At 39.9% G+C, this 17,497-nt stretch overlaps 1 protein-coding gene across 13 annotated transcripts in view; it reads left to right on the top strand.

Moving 5' to 3' along the window:
- STARD13 (StAR related lipid transfer domain containing 13) overlaps positions 1-17,497 on the top strand; it is a 489,330-nt gene that overhangs the window by 305,303 nt on the left and 166,530 nt on the right. The window lies entirely within an intron of this gene.

Raw genomic sequence — 17,497 nt, 5'->3', positions numbered from 1 at the left:
TTCTCGTTTTCTTCTTGTTTTAGTGATGCCATCTCTTGACCTTTACCTGCGCTGAGTCAAGCACAAATGCTGAAGTGCAGAGTCGTAGAAAATGAGAGGATGGGGCAGGAGGGAAAGAGCTGAAAAAGAGGGGAGGGGCAGGAAAGACATGTTGCAGTTTCTTAAGACAGGAAGTTAGGGGAAAATGCCCCGTCAAGGGAATTCCAACTTGAAAGACTATCTTCCCCAGCTAGGTGGCATCTAGAACCTATGATTGCCATGCAGAGAAAAGGAAAAAGGAACATAGCATTTTCTTCATAGGGCAAAATGAGTTGTTTCTTTTTAATAAATGCACGGACCTAAGATTTTGCAATCAAAGCAAAGGAAACCATAAGATAAAGAGTAAAAGTGACTTGTTGATTAGATTTTATTCTAGCTTTTGTGTGTATTTTGTCAAACAAAACATGAGTATTTCATGCAATGCTTCAGGTACAACTTTCTAGAGGAAAATGATAATCATTTGTTCTGATAGGCACTGCATCTTCCATAGTGGACAAATCCTATGGCATTATTTTTTTTCTCATAGAAGTAGTATTAAGTGTTTTTCAGAGATTGAAAAAACCACACCTTCTTCTTTCTATTTATATAGAACTTTGCAAGATAATCCACAAGCAAGGAAAGCTTAGTATAAACAGTGTCTCTTACCTTTGAAGTTGCTGTGTTGAGACCAGGACTCGGCCCCACCTTTGGCCTCAGTTCCTATTGTGGCTGCCTACCCTCTCTGAACCCACCTTATTCTCTTGAACTTCTCTGACCTTTTATAATTTCATCTCTGTACCTCAGAGCCTAAAAGGATCCACTAAATTTTATTTATTTATTTTGGTGGGGAAGATTGTCCCTGAGCTAATATCTTCCTCTATTTTGTACGTGGGACTCTGCCAAAGCGTGGCTTGATGACCAGTGTGCAGGTCCGCACCCAGGATCGGAAACTGCAAACCCGGGACCACCAAACGGAGCGCGCAAACTTAACTACTCTGCCACCAGGCTGGCCCCCACTAAAGATTTTTTTAACTAGATGAATAAAGAAGTGAATAACTTCAGGCTAGAAGTGATGAAACATGTAAATAATGTTACAGCTAAAAGGGACAGTTTACAAAGCACTTTGTTATCTCAAAATCATGGCATAAGAGATATCTCCTATCTCTGTTTTACAAATAAAGAAACAGAAGCCCAGCAAGGTTAAGCAGGCTGCCCAAGCACACAGCTAAAGAAGTCACTTCATTGGAATCCGAACCCGGAACTCCCCTATATTTCGTTTGCTCTTTACTACATTCTGCTGCCTCTGGAAGTTTTATACACAATGAGTAGAAGCTGAAAAGATTATATCTAATATGTTGAACTTTATGCAGGGTGAAATAAGAAAACACTCTATTTTTGAAAAGTTCTGAATATTAATAACATTTTATGAATGCTCACATTCATTTGGTTTATTATTCTTTGTAAATATGAAAGAAGAAGAACCAGCAATGCAGGTTTACTATCACAGGAGGTTTGGCAGGATTTTATTAGCCTGCCCTGCTAGGTTGCCTGCATGTTGTAATTACTGCTGTTTATCAGTCCGTGCAGATGTACTGAATTACAGCCCAGAGATGGGTAACTTTCACTTATAGAGAAGAAGGCGGAGGGTACAAAGCTTTCTATTGTAATCCTAGGAAAATATTTTTAAAATATATGTCCCTTTGCAATCTCATAATCATTTCCTTTCATGTAATCTTATCGTTAAACGGGTTTATACCTGGAAGGACTACCAGCGTCCAGGAGGAGGGTGACAGCAGCATGCTCTCCCAAGAACTAAGTGAGCCACAGCTGCCTGCTGCCACCTAGACTTACAGTTGAAAAGAGCAAAGACGACTCCACTCAGTGTGTTCCTGTCTTCCTAACTGTCCAAAGGCTAGGAAGTAAAAGACCTTTACAAGTCTGTATGATTTCTCCATGTACATCCACTACATTCCCCCAGGGAAGCATAATGTCAGTAGACCTTACATGAAGGTTCTACAAAACAAATCTGAGGTGGCTCATTTATGATACTCATCATCTACTAGAAATGTGGTGCTGTATGGAGGAAAACCACTAAAATTAGGAATAGGCTGGTCAAGGCTTAAGAGCATGTATTGTCCTCATCTTAATCTCTCTCTTGGAGGGAAACTTTTTACTCAAAAGAAACTCTTCTGTCCCATCCATTTCCAGTTTAGCATATTGCTATCTCCTTATGGCTGTCCTTTCTGCTATTATTTGCACACTCTGAAAAACTGCAAATTATAAAGAAACTGGCAAATATTCAGAGTAGGAATAGGAAATTCTAAACACGGGACAGTTGTTTCATATCACCGTAAGCTACCTGTCAGTGCTTTTTAGGATCGTTGTTCAGCGTATTGGAATGAGATGATGGTTGAACATGACTCTTCTCTCCTCTTCGCCTGCCCTTTGCCTCGCTGGCTCAGCCTGTGCTTTGTGAATGTAGACACCATGCCAACTTCTCTGCTCTGCCTTCCTCTCATTTGTTCAGATGTTTCTTTGCAGAGAGCTGACCCACAACTCCCTTTCTCACTATCGCCTCTGCTGTGAAGACTCTGATCTCCCTTCCTCCAGCTCTGTGGCATCCTCTGGACTCCTGACCTATCACCTGAACCCACAACTCTCTAATTTCACTTTCAGACTCATTGAGAGTTCAGAGAAGGAAGAATGTGTGTGTCGTCCCAGAAGGTGTCATGGAGGGGGCAGGAGTGAACTCACTGTGATGTTGGGCTCTTCTGTATCAAAACTGCCCAGATAGAGCTTCTATATCAAGAAAATTTATTGACTTCTTGGAATTCAACACTATCCATAAAACACCCACAGTGGTTCCCTTTAAGTCTAAATTGCTCATCTAAGATCAGTATTAAGTCTGCAGAAAGCTGTGCTTGTTAGAGAATCAGAGAATTAAGTACTTGATGAAAGAGCCTGATGAGAGGCAAAGTGACCATCATCAGACCCTTGGTGGTCTTCAGACCCCAGAGCTTGGGAGAGGCTTACAGTGGGCAACCATCAGGCACCATATGGGAGAAAATGGGGAATCCTACAAGACAAATCATGTTTGCCGAAAAGTTTGATTGAAAATTAGAAAAAAATAAACAGATCATTGATAGGGTCCACATTTAACTCCTTCGACAAAATGCAGATATGCATCCTGACAGATGCCTTTTCAACATTTAAAAAAAATATGTACTGTAAACTCTGTTTTTGTATCCATTCTAGGCATGTCAAGTTTAATACAGTCTCTTGCTCTAGTTTTTCTGTGCACTGTTTATTACTTACATATTCAGGTACATTTTAATTAGAATAATCAAAGGGAGAAATAATCCACAGCTAATTGGGAAAAGGACTACTTCTAGAGTGACAGTGATGATCGTTGTAGGAGGAGATGGCCTTGATTTAATTGTTCTTCCTCTGGAGATTATTAGTAGGGTGTGTTTTGCCAGGTCTCCTGAAGTAAATGCTACTCTAAAACTCCATGTGGAGCAGGACTATTGTCTCTCTAAATATAGTCCTTTGTGTAGAGGGCCAAGAAATCCAATGATGGAACGAAACAATGGAAGTCTGCCCAGAAACTTTTGTAAAGAATGGTCCCTTTGGTAAAACTGACTAATAAAGAAGCACCACAATTGCTCTTTTACCAGTAAGTGTTTAAAGTACTTGATTGTAAATGAAAAATATGTGGTAGTCTGTTACCAAGAAGATTCACATTTTTATTTGTGCTCCCCAAAGGAGGAAGTGATAAGATTAGTATAAGAACAGAAAGATTAAAGGAAGAAGTGATAAGATTAGAATAAGAACAGAAGGATTAACATAAAATCTGAATCCCTAATACACATCTCAGGCTTTAGTAGATGCAGGGTCTACCTCTAAGATACAGATGGAGACAATATATGCCAATCTTTAAACTAGATCAGCAGCCCTCCCCAAATTGCTCATCCCCTGCTTAGGTGACAAGGCCTGCTTGCATATTTCCACAGAACCTTGTGTTTTAAAATATCATAATCCTTGCTAGAGGGTATTATAATTGTTGTTACTTGTTTGTCTCGCCCGCGCAGGGAGAGTCTGCATCTTTCATTTTCTTATGCCCAGTACTTAGCATAGTGCATGGCACATAGTTGTTGTTAGTGCCCTCGAGTGGCTTCCGACTCCTGGCAAGCCAGTGTACTGCAGAGCAGAACCCTGCCCTGTCTGTTTCTTTCATCCCCTCACCTTCCAGCACCGTATCAGACAGTGCTCCGCTGCTATTCATAGGGTTTTCACAGCCAGTGTTTTTAGAAGTGGGTGGCCAGGTCCTTCTTCCTAGTCTGTCTTAGTCTGGAAGCTCTGCTGACACTTGTCCACCATGGGTGACTCTGCTGCTATTTGCAATACCAGTGGCATAGCTCTCAGCATCACAGCAACATGCAGCTGCCACAGTATGACAACCGACAGAAGGTAGTATAGTTCTCTGACCAGGAAGCAAACCCAAGTCCTGCCTGTGAGAGTGCAGAATTTTAACCACTAGACCACAGGGGTGGCTATGGCACATGGTAAGTACTCACTAATAATAATAAATCATTGTTGAATTAATGAATATCCCCATTGGTAAAACATTTATAATCAACGTGGATATATTTTACCGATGGGGACATTCGCTGTTGATTTACTATCCACTCCATGAGGTGAATTTTATATTCTTGATTAGGATGTTTGTATTTACTCTGTGTAAGGTGTTCTGCTGATCACTGTGGAGGACACAAACGTGCAAAAGAGATGAGACTCCACCCAACCCTAGTTTTGTCCCTAGGCGTATGTGGAACACTCCTCTTTAACACACCCTGAATCATCATCTGTCAATTTTTTGAGGGCTTGTTGACCAGGATATAGTAGTTTCTCAATAAATGTCTGGTGAAGGAATGGATGAGGGAAGCTACCTGGTACTTGTGGTCAATTTGACATCAAAGACTTGGGGCTAATAACTATCAGTGTACTAATGAAATCCTTTAAGCTCTCGTGGACTGTTTTTCTCAGGCAATTATGGTCAGCATTCTTAACATAAGATCCTTGAAGGCAGGTACTAACTACAATGATCTTGTTCACCATTGTATTCTCAGTCTCAAACACATAGTAGATGATCAGTAAATATTTGCTGAATGAGTGAAGTTTTTAGTGTTTCCTTTTTAGTCTCTGTAGAGGAGATGCCAAAAGGAAACAAATAGCTATGATAGAAAACACAGAGTCAAAGAGAAAGAAAACAAAATATTTGGAAGGACTCACATGTGGTCAAGATTGTGTCCTGTTGTGGAAGCACAATGTTTTTATAAATGAAATTTATAAACTTAAATAACATTTTGGGTAGATCTTGAAGAGACAGGTAGAATTTCAACAGATGTAGATGTCCAGGAGAGCATTTACTTTTACTTTTTCTTAAAACTCATTCTTCAAAGTTACAGAATTCCTTGTTTTAGAGATGTAGAGTTTAAAAATTATACAGAATTCTTACCTTTATATCTGCAGGGAAAATCAAGTATTTTTAAGCTGGATTTTTTTAATCACATGGAATGTTGATAAATGTTTTCTTAATATTTAAAAAGGAGAGGTTTTAGAATTTAATTATACAAAATTAACGTTAAGCACTAAAACACATTCCTTTAAGAGTTTAAACTATTTTGGTACCAATGATAGACTTTAGCTCTTTTTTAGAACTAAAGACCATCTAAATCAATAAGATCTTAAAGAAAAGTAATTTTACTTTTTGTGATAAATCATATTAAAAACATGATGTACATAAGATAGAAACAATCAAAGCAATGCCTGTAGCATTCACCTAATCATGTAAGACATCTGTGATTCAGTAGCAAGAACAAAAACTTCAGAATTAAAGGCCTTTGGCCCATCCTTTGTCTGCAGGTAGCAGATTTCACAACCTGGGAAAGTCCACAAACTCATCTTCCTTGTTGATGAACAGACAGGATTATATTAGCACCTCTCAAAACATTAATATGCCACTAATTACCTGCAAATCTTGTAAAAATGCAGATTTTGATTGAGCAGGTCCGAGGTGGGGCCTGGGATTCTGCATTTCCAACAAGCTCCCGGATGATGCCCATGCTGCTGCTTGTTGAACCTAAGTCTTGCTGGCTCCCAAGCTTTGCTTTTTCTATTACACCACACTCCCTCTCTGAGGGAGCAGAAGACTGGATCAAGAGGGAAGTTCAAAGATGTGTGTGACGTATTGTGGACTTCATGAAATTTCAATAAGAGCAGTAAGAGATGACACAAAGCAGCTCAGCATGAAGTGCCCAGTGACTATTCCAGAAGTAAGTCTCATTGGAAAACCGAGGAGGGAGGAGGCCGTGTGTGTAAGAATGGTCTGGAAAGGCTTCGCAGAGAAGGGGACTGTTGAGTTAGGTCTTGAAAAATGAGTAGGAATTGAAGGAGCAGAGAAGACAACTTCATAGGCAGTGGGGACAGGGGTGGAATCTCTTTCCTTCCAAGCAGGAAAACTTTCAAGGCTTTTTGAGGCAATAACAGGAGAGTCCACCAGGAAAGGCCTTTAATGCCAGGCTGAAGAATTTGGAGGAAATTTTGATATGTGAAAACTGGAGCTGAAGAGTCAGGAGGCAGGAATGTAGAAGGTTAGTTTCCTCATCTGTAAGATGAGGAAAAATGAGGAAAAAATAGTAACTATCTCATAGAATTGTTGTGAGAATGAGATAAGATACGTAAGTAAAGCACTTAGAATGTACTGACACATAGTGTTAGAAAATGTGAGTTATCGTTACTTCAGTACTCTAGGTGTGAAGGTGAATGAGCCCAAATCCTGCATTTATTTCCACTTAACAAATATTAGAGTCATCTCTTCACTTATAGAGCCTCTTAGTACTGTGTTGAGCATATGGAGGTCCTTACTATTGGGTAGTGGAGCTGGTGTCATCATTCCACTCTTCCTCGTGGTAGGTGTGTGTATGTGTCATCTTTTCTCCAACCTTAGTAATGATCAAGGAAGCACCATGACTTTCCTTTGGCTTAATGCTGCTTTGTTACTTGTATCTATCTTTCCTCCTTTGATTCTACCCCAGTTATTACAGGAGAAGTCTTTCTGACCGTGCTCTCTGCTTGTAGGCACAAGTATGAAATAAGGGCTGTATTCTGAGAACATCTTAAAAATCAATTGGTGAGTCCAGGTTTTCTAAGAAAAATAAACTCAAGGTGGAAATACCCTACAGAAGAACTTGACTGGGAGTGACATTTGATATGTATCAGCCACTTTGAGTTTCCATAGGTTAGGCCTGCTCTATAAACCAAGACTTAACATACTCAAGTGAAAGGCATATTACTCGTATGTAATTAGAATAGAGTCCTCTCTGGAAGAGGAAAGAGAGAATATCACTATATATCAAATATCACTATATAGCTTAAAATGAGCATTTATTCCACTCAAGGAATCAAAGAACAAAGTTTGGCTGTACCCTGGGTCGTAAAATACTCTCCAAAGAAAAGTCTAGACATTTAGCTGTTTGGTACATGTGATGTTGGCGATTCCATAGAATCATAAACTCTTAGTTTGGAAAGGACCTTCCTCACTAAGCTATGACATTTCCACTACTGTTGACCAAGCTGAAATGGAAGGCCTCTGGGGTAGAGGACCTCCTGCTGTTGAAGGCAACCTTTTCTATCTTTGTGCTTGGAACTTGCTTCAGAGTTCTCGCTCATATTTTGGGTCAGAACCTCTAAGATGAGGATGGGTGAGGGAGCCCCTGATCTCACAGTGCCAGGTGCTTCTCATGCATAATCTAATTCAAGCTCCCAAGAGCTTTATGAGGCCTAACCTCAGTGAGGTGCATAATAATGAACTAATTTTTATTTGCCCAAGCTTATATAGTTAATAAGTAGCAGAGCTTGGCTTTGAATACAAGTTGACACCAAAGCCACAGTTCTTCGTATTCTAAAACTATACTTAAGAGCCATTTAAAAAATATTTTGATAGTTATAGCATCTTTTGAAAATTTTTTGAAATCTAAAGACCTATGCTCTAGAAAAGTGAATATATACACAAAATTTTGCAAACAGTTCCAGAGTTGTGGTGGCTTACAGATCACAAGTTAATACACCCAATGCTACTATGTCTGTTCATTAGAACGTGAGCTTCAGTAGGACAGAGATTGTTGTCTGTTTCACTCATTGATTCATTTCTATCACTGAGAACGTTGCCTTGCACAGAGGAGGAGTTAAAAAATAGTTGTTGAATAAAAGTGATTCCAATGTCTGGGCCCATTCATCTAGTCACTTAGAACAGGATGATACAACTGCAGGATGGAGGGGTTACTTCTGTGCAAAATTCAGTAGAACCCTGACTTCCCAACCTTGACCACACGGGACCCAAGAGACCCTACAAGGGAGCTCCTGTGTCCAAATTTGAGAAATTATGCACCAAGTTTGTTTTGTTTGGCTTTTTAACTTTAAAGTCACTTTCTCTTCCTCCACTCTCAGAAAAGAAGTGTCTTTAATAGTTTCTTTTAATTAAAATTTGAAGTACACTAGTAAAAATAGCACTTCTGAGTAAATTTTCAGAAAGTATTTAGATTAAAAGTGTACGGACTACTTTGTCCAAATGCTTCCTAGTGTCACTGCGGTGTTATTTAAATGGATTTTGCCCATTGTTTGGAGGTGAGAACTTTAATATGCTGATGTCTCTGTCTAAAACTGAAGGAAATATCAGCTCTTAGAAAGTAGTTGTAAGTATATTATATGTTATCTACCCCAGCTTTTAAAACCAGGAATGGCTGAAAAGACAGTTTCCTATATCTAGAGAATGAGTCTGTGCAGTTGACAGTTCTTAGCACTTGCAGTGAATCTTTCCCCAAAGGCAACATTCAAGAAATGATACAAAATCCTTGTCCCACTAGTCTATTTTTTCTTGGTTTAGCTTCTGATTCAGTTGACACAAAGAGTGGGAAGGAAGATGATAGTCATGTATACGTGGTCTGCTTATATATGCGTGAGACACATATATATGTATATTCATATAAACCATGTAGATAAGGAAAGGGAGACCTTAAGAGACTAAATAACTTAATCAGTAAGTGGTAGAGCTGGGACGATATCTGGTGTTTTTCAACAGGAGAGTAACATGATGGAAGTGCTATCCTGAGAAGCTAAATGTTCTGTGGTGTTCAGGATAGACGAGGGGGAGGCACGAGTAGACACAGAGAGACAAGCTGGACTGTCGGAATCATCTAGGCAGCAGGGCTGGTCCCTATGTGGTGGAGGCAATAGCACAAGAAGGAATGGATGTGAGACGCATTTTGGAAAAGGAATCAATAGACTTCTTTGTTTTCTCTTTTTTTCTTTCTCTTATTTTGAACACTGGGGTTTTGCCTAATATTATGTCAGGCACTAAGGGAGCTCAAGCCATATTAGACCGTATCTGTGGTTTTTGTGTGGATTTTTCTCGTCTCTGTCTTCCGTCTGCGGCAGTTGGAAATCAGCTGAAGCAGAGGCTCCTGCTCTTCCTTCAGGGGTCTCCATGCCTCCTGATGTGAAGCACTGGTCCAGCTTGATCCCCTCATCATATAAGCAATATAATTAGTCATACGGCAGAATATTTGGAAAATGGAAATTTAAAAAAACACGACCCATAATTCCACTATCCTAAAAATGGTCATAATTATCTTTTTGGTATGTTTGTTTCTAATCTTGTTTTGCTATTTTTTTTATTTTTACAAAATTATAATCATAGTGTACGAGTGTAGATTATCACACACATCGTTTTGTGCCCTACATTTTTGATTTGCACAATACATTGATTGATTACCAGAATGCTCTGGGACTGGATTTTCTAAGGTAATCTGTATTGAGAAACAAGCCAAGGCCAAAGCCAGTTCCTGAGACCCCCAAAATCAAGGGATGAAAGAGGATATTTTAGTTCATCAAAGAGCGAGGGTAACTTTTGGCATGTTCTATCCTTCTGTGCAGCAAGCACATTTTTGGTACTTAGTAATTATTTTCCTGTGATTGATGAGTGTTGAGTCACCTTGGTGGAGCAGCAGAAGGAGAAGGCAACCCCTCCCAGCTATCTATGTTGTACTTGGTCTGTTTAAACAGGTCCATGTAATAAGACACAGCGTGATTATGACGATGCTCTCAGAGGTTGGCCAGAGGCCACTACGTGCTTTGATAAACATCAAGCTCTGAAGAAATAATAGCATGATAAATTTCAGGACAGTCTCTATGTATCCATACACACACATATATTCTCTAACATAAAAGAACTTCCCAGAAACACTGTACAAAACAGGCGTAAATACTCTTTTCTTCCCTTAATTCAAAGGAGCACCAGGATATGGAATCTTCAAGGGAAGCTACTATGGGTGTAGGTTTGGAAACTTGCTTTGTCTTTAAAGGTAGAATTGTACCAATTTTAAAAGATGGTTTAACAAAAGCTAGTTTGTGTCACAATTCCACAGCACCATTTGCTGGGTAGATTCAGGAAATCGCATATATGCTGTCGCTGAGAACCCTTCCTGGCAGACCACCCTTCCTTCCACCCAAGCCTGAAACTCCTGAATTCAGCCTGCCCTCTTGCTTTGTTACCATATTCATCATAGCCATTCTCCTAAAGGAGTACCTCCAGAAAATAGCTGCAGCTGAGAGGTATCGCCCCAATTTAGAGCTTTGGCGGAAAAAAGCGGGGATGAGTCAAGAGGAGCACTGGGGGAAAGGTGTGGTTTTCCAAGTTGAGTTAGGATCCTAGAAGTCTCTACCACGTGGCAATTTGAACACTAATCGTTCTTATTAATTGAAGAAGAGAGTGTAGCATAGGAAAGATTTTATCTATTTTTTTCTTTTCATGGGCATTGTTTTTCCTGATATTGTCTTCCCCACCTTCTCACCCAGGGCTGCATCTCTCCAGGCACAGCACTACTTTTTCTGCAGTGCAGAACGAGTCTACTCATGTTCTGATTTGGCTGTCCCTACTCTGCTCCCACAGGCGCCCTCTGCACACCTCTGTCGTAGCACCTGTAATGCAGTTCCGTAATTGTAACTCTCCCCAACTTTTGCCATTATAAATCATACTGTCGAGAAGGACAGTGTCATATTCATCTTTGCCCCATTAGTGCCTCGCACTGTGCCTGGCATGAAGCACACATTAGAAATATTTGAGTGTGAAAGAAAGAAGCTGTAACATGAGTTAATTAGTGGCTTTGTCTTTATTTATGACAAACAAGATGGCAGCAAAACTCATATTTTAATTACACCAGAAGCACCTTTGATTAAATCATTCCTCCCAACCTAAAAGAGGAACCTCCCCTTTTTTTCCCAGCCACCAGCCCTGAAATTTGTCTTCACAGTCACCTCAAAATACCATTCAGCCTGATGTCCAGGGCTCTAGAGAGGTATTTTGCTATCATCTCAAATTCTTAGTGCTTCTCTCTGTATGGGATGTGTTCTGATGCTGTTACTCCTCCTTGCACCACTGTCCATTCTTTAAAGTATAGATTTATGGTCTTATATTAGGAATAAGGAGGGAAACTAGTCTATCCTATTCTTAGTACACTGAGCTGAATTTATCCAAAAAAGTATATATGGTTTAAATATATAAGAAATGCAATTGCATTATTAATCCCACACTATTCCTCCATAGTCTGTGGGCCATGGTTATTTCCAAACTTTATTCAATGCCCAACTGCTACATGATAGCAAAAGGTAAATATGTACAATAAATATAATATATAATAATACATAAAATTGGAGACTGGATCCAGAGCAACAGGTCTGCATACAATCTTAATAATGGTATGCCTTTCCCTGGACAATCTCAAACATTTACAAAACAGATAATATGGAGAATCAGTAAAGGAGTTTCTAAAAGATTCATCATAGGATTTTTTTTTTCTTTTTGCTGAGGAAGATTCTCCCTGAGCTAACATCTGTTGCCAATCTTCCTCTTTTTGCTTGAGGGAGATTCACCCTGAGCGAACATCCATACCAATTTTCCTCTGTTTTGTATGTGGGTCACCGCCACAGCATGGCCGCTGACAAGTAGTGTGGGTCTGTGCCGGGGAACCAAACTCAGGCCTCCAAAGCAGAGCACACCAAACTTAACCACTAGACCATGGGGCCAGCTCCAATCACAGGATTTCTTTAATGAGCAAGCTTCCCTTTTATATTCAAATTATAATTTGAGTCAATAGTAAGAAAATATATTCACTGTTGTTCAAGATGGGGAAGGAGGGTATAGAATCTAACCAGATAAAACTGAGGATAAGTCTCTAAGTGCAGACAAATTCCACCTTAGAGACTGAAGGATCCCTTCTAGTAATTTAAATGATCCTTTAAAAAAAAAAAAAGAAAACACCCAAAATGAGCAATTACCTTTATTTTCAATTAGAACAAAAAGTAAAGGTTGTAGAAAATACCAGACAGTAAATTAATTAAAATTTCCAATAAAATTATTGAAAGAATTATTAAAAGACATTGATGCACATGAAGACACAGAGGTGGTTAATAGCCTAGATGCAGTATGGGTCCGTGAAGAACAGCTCACCCAGTGCTCTTCAACTTTTTAATTGAAGGCACAGCAGACATGCTTACCAAATTTGAGGCTAAAAAAGATAGCTAATTTTTTTTATGCCTTTCAGCCTCTGTCTTTGGAGTAGGGTTGCTCATCCCTCCAGGCTCCTAATTTTCACAGGAAACCTTAAACTGTCCTCTGTTTGATGTTAAAAGCATATACTTTTGCCACTAACCAACAGAGTGAAATATGTGCACTTAAGGCTCTTTCTGGAGAATAAAACCTTGAATTATCTGCTACCCAATCTTTTTTCCAATTCAGGTTGTAGCGACAACAGTATTTATGATGATTGTCTAAAAGGTATACATCAATTCCTCTAGACATATAAATTTTATCCTTGAAAAATTCAGATCATCATTTATTCCATTATTTACTCATTTATCCAACCAATAGCTATTGATTTCCTACTATGTGCCAGGCCTTGTGGTAGGTGCTGAGCATAAAATGTGAATGAAATAGACACGGACCAGACATGACAGTCTAATGGGAAAAAAAAAAAGCAAGCATAGGTCATTGAGAAAATATGTATGTAATTACAAATTTAGACAGGTGCTATAGAGACAACAAATGGGGTACTGTTTCCGCTTGAGTTAAGTGAGCAGGGTTGGCCTGCTTGAGGATGTATCAGGTAAGGTGATGCTTGAAAACTGAGAAAGAACCAGCGACGGGAAGGGTTCCATGAAGAGCATTCCAGGCTCTGTGTAGACAGAAGACTCTGAGGTGGCAACGTGGAGGAGGCTAGTGAGGAGCTGGGACTGGCAGGCAAGATACAGATCCTGCAGGACCGCATGGGCCAAGTAAGGAGTTTGGATTTCGTTCTAGGTGCAGTAGAAAACTTTTGAAGTATTTTAAGTGGAGAGGTGATACAGTTCACTGAGAATAGCATGCTTAAACCATATTCTTTGGGGGCCTTCATAGAAATTACTTTTCCTAAATAGTGCTTTGTTACTATACTATTATTGGCATTGAAGGGTACAGATAAGAAACCATGAACTAAGGTTTTTTACCAAATCCGATATCACTGAGGATGGTGATTCTTTATGGAGATCCAGGAAAATTTTCCCGGGGGGGCTCTCAATACCTGGTGATCTGTGTTTATCTTGAATTACCATTTTGTTTATCTGATGGATACGTTGAATTTTGGAACTGATCTTGTTTCCCTTTTACTTTGTCACATAGGTATCGTACGCCGTTTTTTCACCCACCTCCCGCAAATGCACAGGGTTGCGTGGCTTGTATTTCTGTGAACTGATTTCGGCCTTGGCTTTATTATTTTGCTACCCTTACTTTACCTTTTCCAAAACTTAACTATTTATTTTATACTTTTATAATAAAGGTATTTTTGTTGTCTACCTAAGAGAACAAATCAGAATTAAGTAGGTGGAAAAGAAAATCAGGAATTGAAAATATCTCAATAATTCCAATAAGTTAAAAGATCTGTTCTTAAATTTGAAAGGTCATTTGTTGAGCACAGGATAGAGAGCACTCATTTAGCATCAGATTTTATGAAGTGACATAAACACGGCAGGGCTCAAGGACTTAGACTGATTATAAAACAGTTTGAGGCAATACAGATAGCCTCCCACACAACACTTAACATTGTGGAATGGTGATTTTCTTTATCTTCCCTGGTGGACCGTCCCTTGAGGGAAGGGCCCACATCCTATTCACCTTTATATCTTCCATATTTACTGCAGTGCTGGGCAGGCATTCAGTCAATGTTGAATTAACGATTGAGTAAATATAGATTATAGAAAGAAAACCTCCCAAATGTCAGAATGAATCAGCAGCAGTGCAATGTCCTAATGCAGGAGGTATGCACACGTCGTGGCATATACTACCTTGCTTGGCCATATCTAGAGCTCTAAGTTTAGGGTAGGAACCACGTTTCTAAAGTGATACTGACAGACTGGAGAAGAGCCACAAGACAGCAGTCAGCTTGCTGAATAGTTAGAAGTTGTGTGGTTTGATGACAAGGAATGTTAAGCTTCCAAAAGAAGATTCTTATAAGGGACACATTGGCCTTCTACAAACATCCAAAGGACAGGCATATGGAAGAAGGAATAGATTTCTCCTAATTCCAAATGGCAGAATTAGAGCCAGTGGATGGAAGTTATAAGGAAAACTTTCTTGAACAGCTTGTGGTCCTTGATGAGATAATACACTTCTTATACGTGGGTAGAGTATTAATTAATTGATCTGACAGCGACTTGTATAGTACTTGAGTAGCTGGATTAAGAAATGTTTAATATCCCTTCCAAATCCAAGATGTAAAAACATAGTGCCCATGGTAGTTGCAATGAGCAAATGGATTCCATATTCGCATGTAACAAATTAATCTAATTAATGTGCCACATAACGACTATTTACAGGTATTAACGTGACTGCTAATCCTAAAGGTTTTTGCATTAGTTATAAAAATGTTTCTGAAGGCAATAGGCTTTGAGAGGGTGGAAGAGTAGGAAATCACACAGTTCCAGATCTTTGAAACAACTTAAAAAACTCAAAGAATTTTGGTTTGGCTGAAATGGCTGCGTGTAGGCAACGAGCCCAGGACAAGTCAGGCCAGGCCAGATCGCTGGCCGTATGAACTGGAGCTGATGGGTGGGTCCCTAGGGGAGGGCATGAGGGCAGAGCACATGCTCTCAGAGGCCCAAAGAGGTGAAGTTAACCAAAGACAGTAGGGAGGGCTGAGAGACAAAATAAAGGAAATCTGTTGCCACCCACAAGTGAATCTGGATCTCTTATCACCCACAGCAGGATCTGGACTCCAAATGGGAGACATGGTCTAAAGGTAGGGAAACCTGAATCAGCAGAGGATACACTCTGAAACCTTTCATGGAGGGTCTTGGTCATGGCTGCGAATGTTAGCATCCCTGGCTTGCCTGCATTGATCATTGGGTACGTGGTGCATGCATATTGGGAAGGCTTATTGGCACAGAGTTGGGTACGTATATCACAAATCAATTGGTGGAAATCCTCAAAGGAGCTTCAGAGCCCACAGGAAGGCTTTGACATTATCCCGTAACCTTTGGATTCAAGCAACTTCAGAAGGAGCCCTCCAAATCAGTTCTGCTTTTTTCCGCCTACCGCTTGTATCTCAAACATTTTCCTACTTGGCAGAACTGCCTTCGCTCCCTCTAAACAGGCTGCCGAGGAGGCTGGAATGTACGTGAAGGAGTAGAAGGAGCAGCAGACAGATGAAAGCACATTGAGCCATTCCTGGCTTCTGTAAAAGTGCTTCTAGCTTTCTGCCCTGTGTACACAAGATTCCATTGAGCACTAATCTGGGATCATCTGTCAAAAGACTTGAAAATTTTAAATACCAAAAGCTTTGTTTAGAGATCAGATTTCAGAGTTTTGACTGTATTTGGAGTGCTTGCCTTGGTAAGAAATGCCACGGAAAAGGCAGGACAGCATGCAGAGTCAACCTTGAGGGTGAGCAGACAGCGGAGGACACACAGCCTACCCTCCAAAAGAGGTGCTGTTACACAAAGAGGCGGTCAGGCTGCTGCTTCACTTTAGGATGGGGATGCAGATGGGTGGGTCTCCAGATCTCAGCCTAAGAGGGTGCTGGTTCTCACCAGCTAATTGAAGGCTCTGGGCTGTGCATCTTGCGCTCTCTAGTCACCCAGATCTCAACCACCACAAGATTTTAGCTATCTCATACCTATATTTCCATTTAGACATTCCAGTGTCATATGCGGTTAAATAGGATAAGATGATTTTCAGTATATTCTTTCCAAATTTTGTCCCCTACCCAATTTCCCCAGCACCCTTTCAGTGCCATAATTTTTCCTTCCCTGTCCTTCATGTATGGTAGTGGAAAGAGTTAAAATATCATCAGCTTGGAGATAGACAGTGGCTCTGCACCTGATTGCCATATGACCGGGGACTTTGCTTCACCTCCAGGAGTCTCAGTTTCCTTTTCCATAAAATAGGATACCACAGAGGGTTGCTGGAGATTAATTAAAGACATGAACTGCAAATAGCATAAGGCCTGGCACATAGTAGGTACTCAATGCTGTTAGCTCCTCTCCGCCACCTCTTCCCCGCTTTATTGCTCTTCTGGGTTCCCAGTATTCGTCTGTTTATCCCATCTCTGAAATAGTCTGAGTGAAGGTTGCTTTTGATGACCAAATTAGGAAAGAGGAAAGTAAGTGAAAACTAAAAACTCGTGCCATCCATTCTCCTCATTTTTAAAGGAAATCCAGCATCAGTCTTGGAAGATACACTTGGGATTTCAGCGCTCTCTCCGGCTCTGATTCCTTCGGCCGTCTCTTGCTCATTAGTGTCGGGAAGAACACTCTCAATGAGATGCTTGCAAGACATCATCAGCCCCGGGGAGATTTCCAGTAGTTTCTTGCTTTGGCATTTACAACGAACAGAACAAAACAGCCCGACCGGGGCAATTCTTCTAACTCTGGGAACAAATGACGAAAACAGATTCATTAAAAGGGTCCAGGTTTCATAGCAATAATTAGCATAAAACAAGGCATTAATGACACTAATAGGAAAATAATGTTACCTATCTGTTTTAAATATGGTATTTTGGACGTACAAAATGGCAAAAACATGGTGAGCAGTTGCATGGATTTGTAGATACTACTTGAACCATAAGATAAAACTTGTATATGACACAGGGAAGACAGAGATGTTGATATATAATCCTTCAGGGATCCCCTTATTAACACTCAGAATCACTTTTAGAAAAATTAGACTTTATTGTAAGTTGTCTTTCTTTTAATCAAGGAATAAAAATTACTTTTTTTTTCTTGATTAAGTTCAATTCTAGTTCTTCATTGCCAATCTCCTATGAAATACTATGTTGTGTGTTGTTACATCTGTTTACATATATCCAAGAATACGTATTTATGATCTTGATGT

Source organism: Equus asinus, chromosome 11 (genome assembly GCF_041296235.1).
Source record: "Equus asinus isolate D_3611 breed Donkey chromosome 11, EquAss-T2T_v2, whole genome shotgun sequence".
Classification (NCBI taxonomy): domain Eukaryota; kingdom Metazoa; phylum Chordata; class Mammalia; order Perissodactyla; family Equidae; genus Equus; species Equus asinus.
The sequence above is the reverse complement of the archived record's forward strand: the minus strand, read 5'-3'. Positions and strand labels throughout refer to the sequence as shown.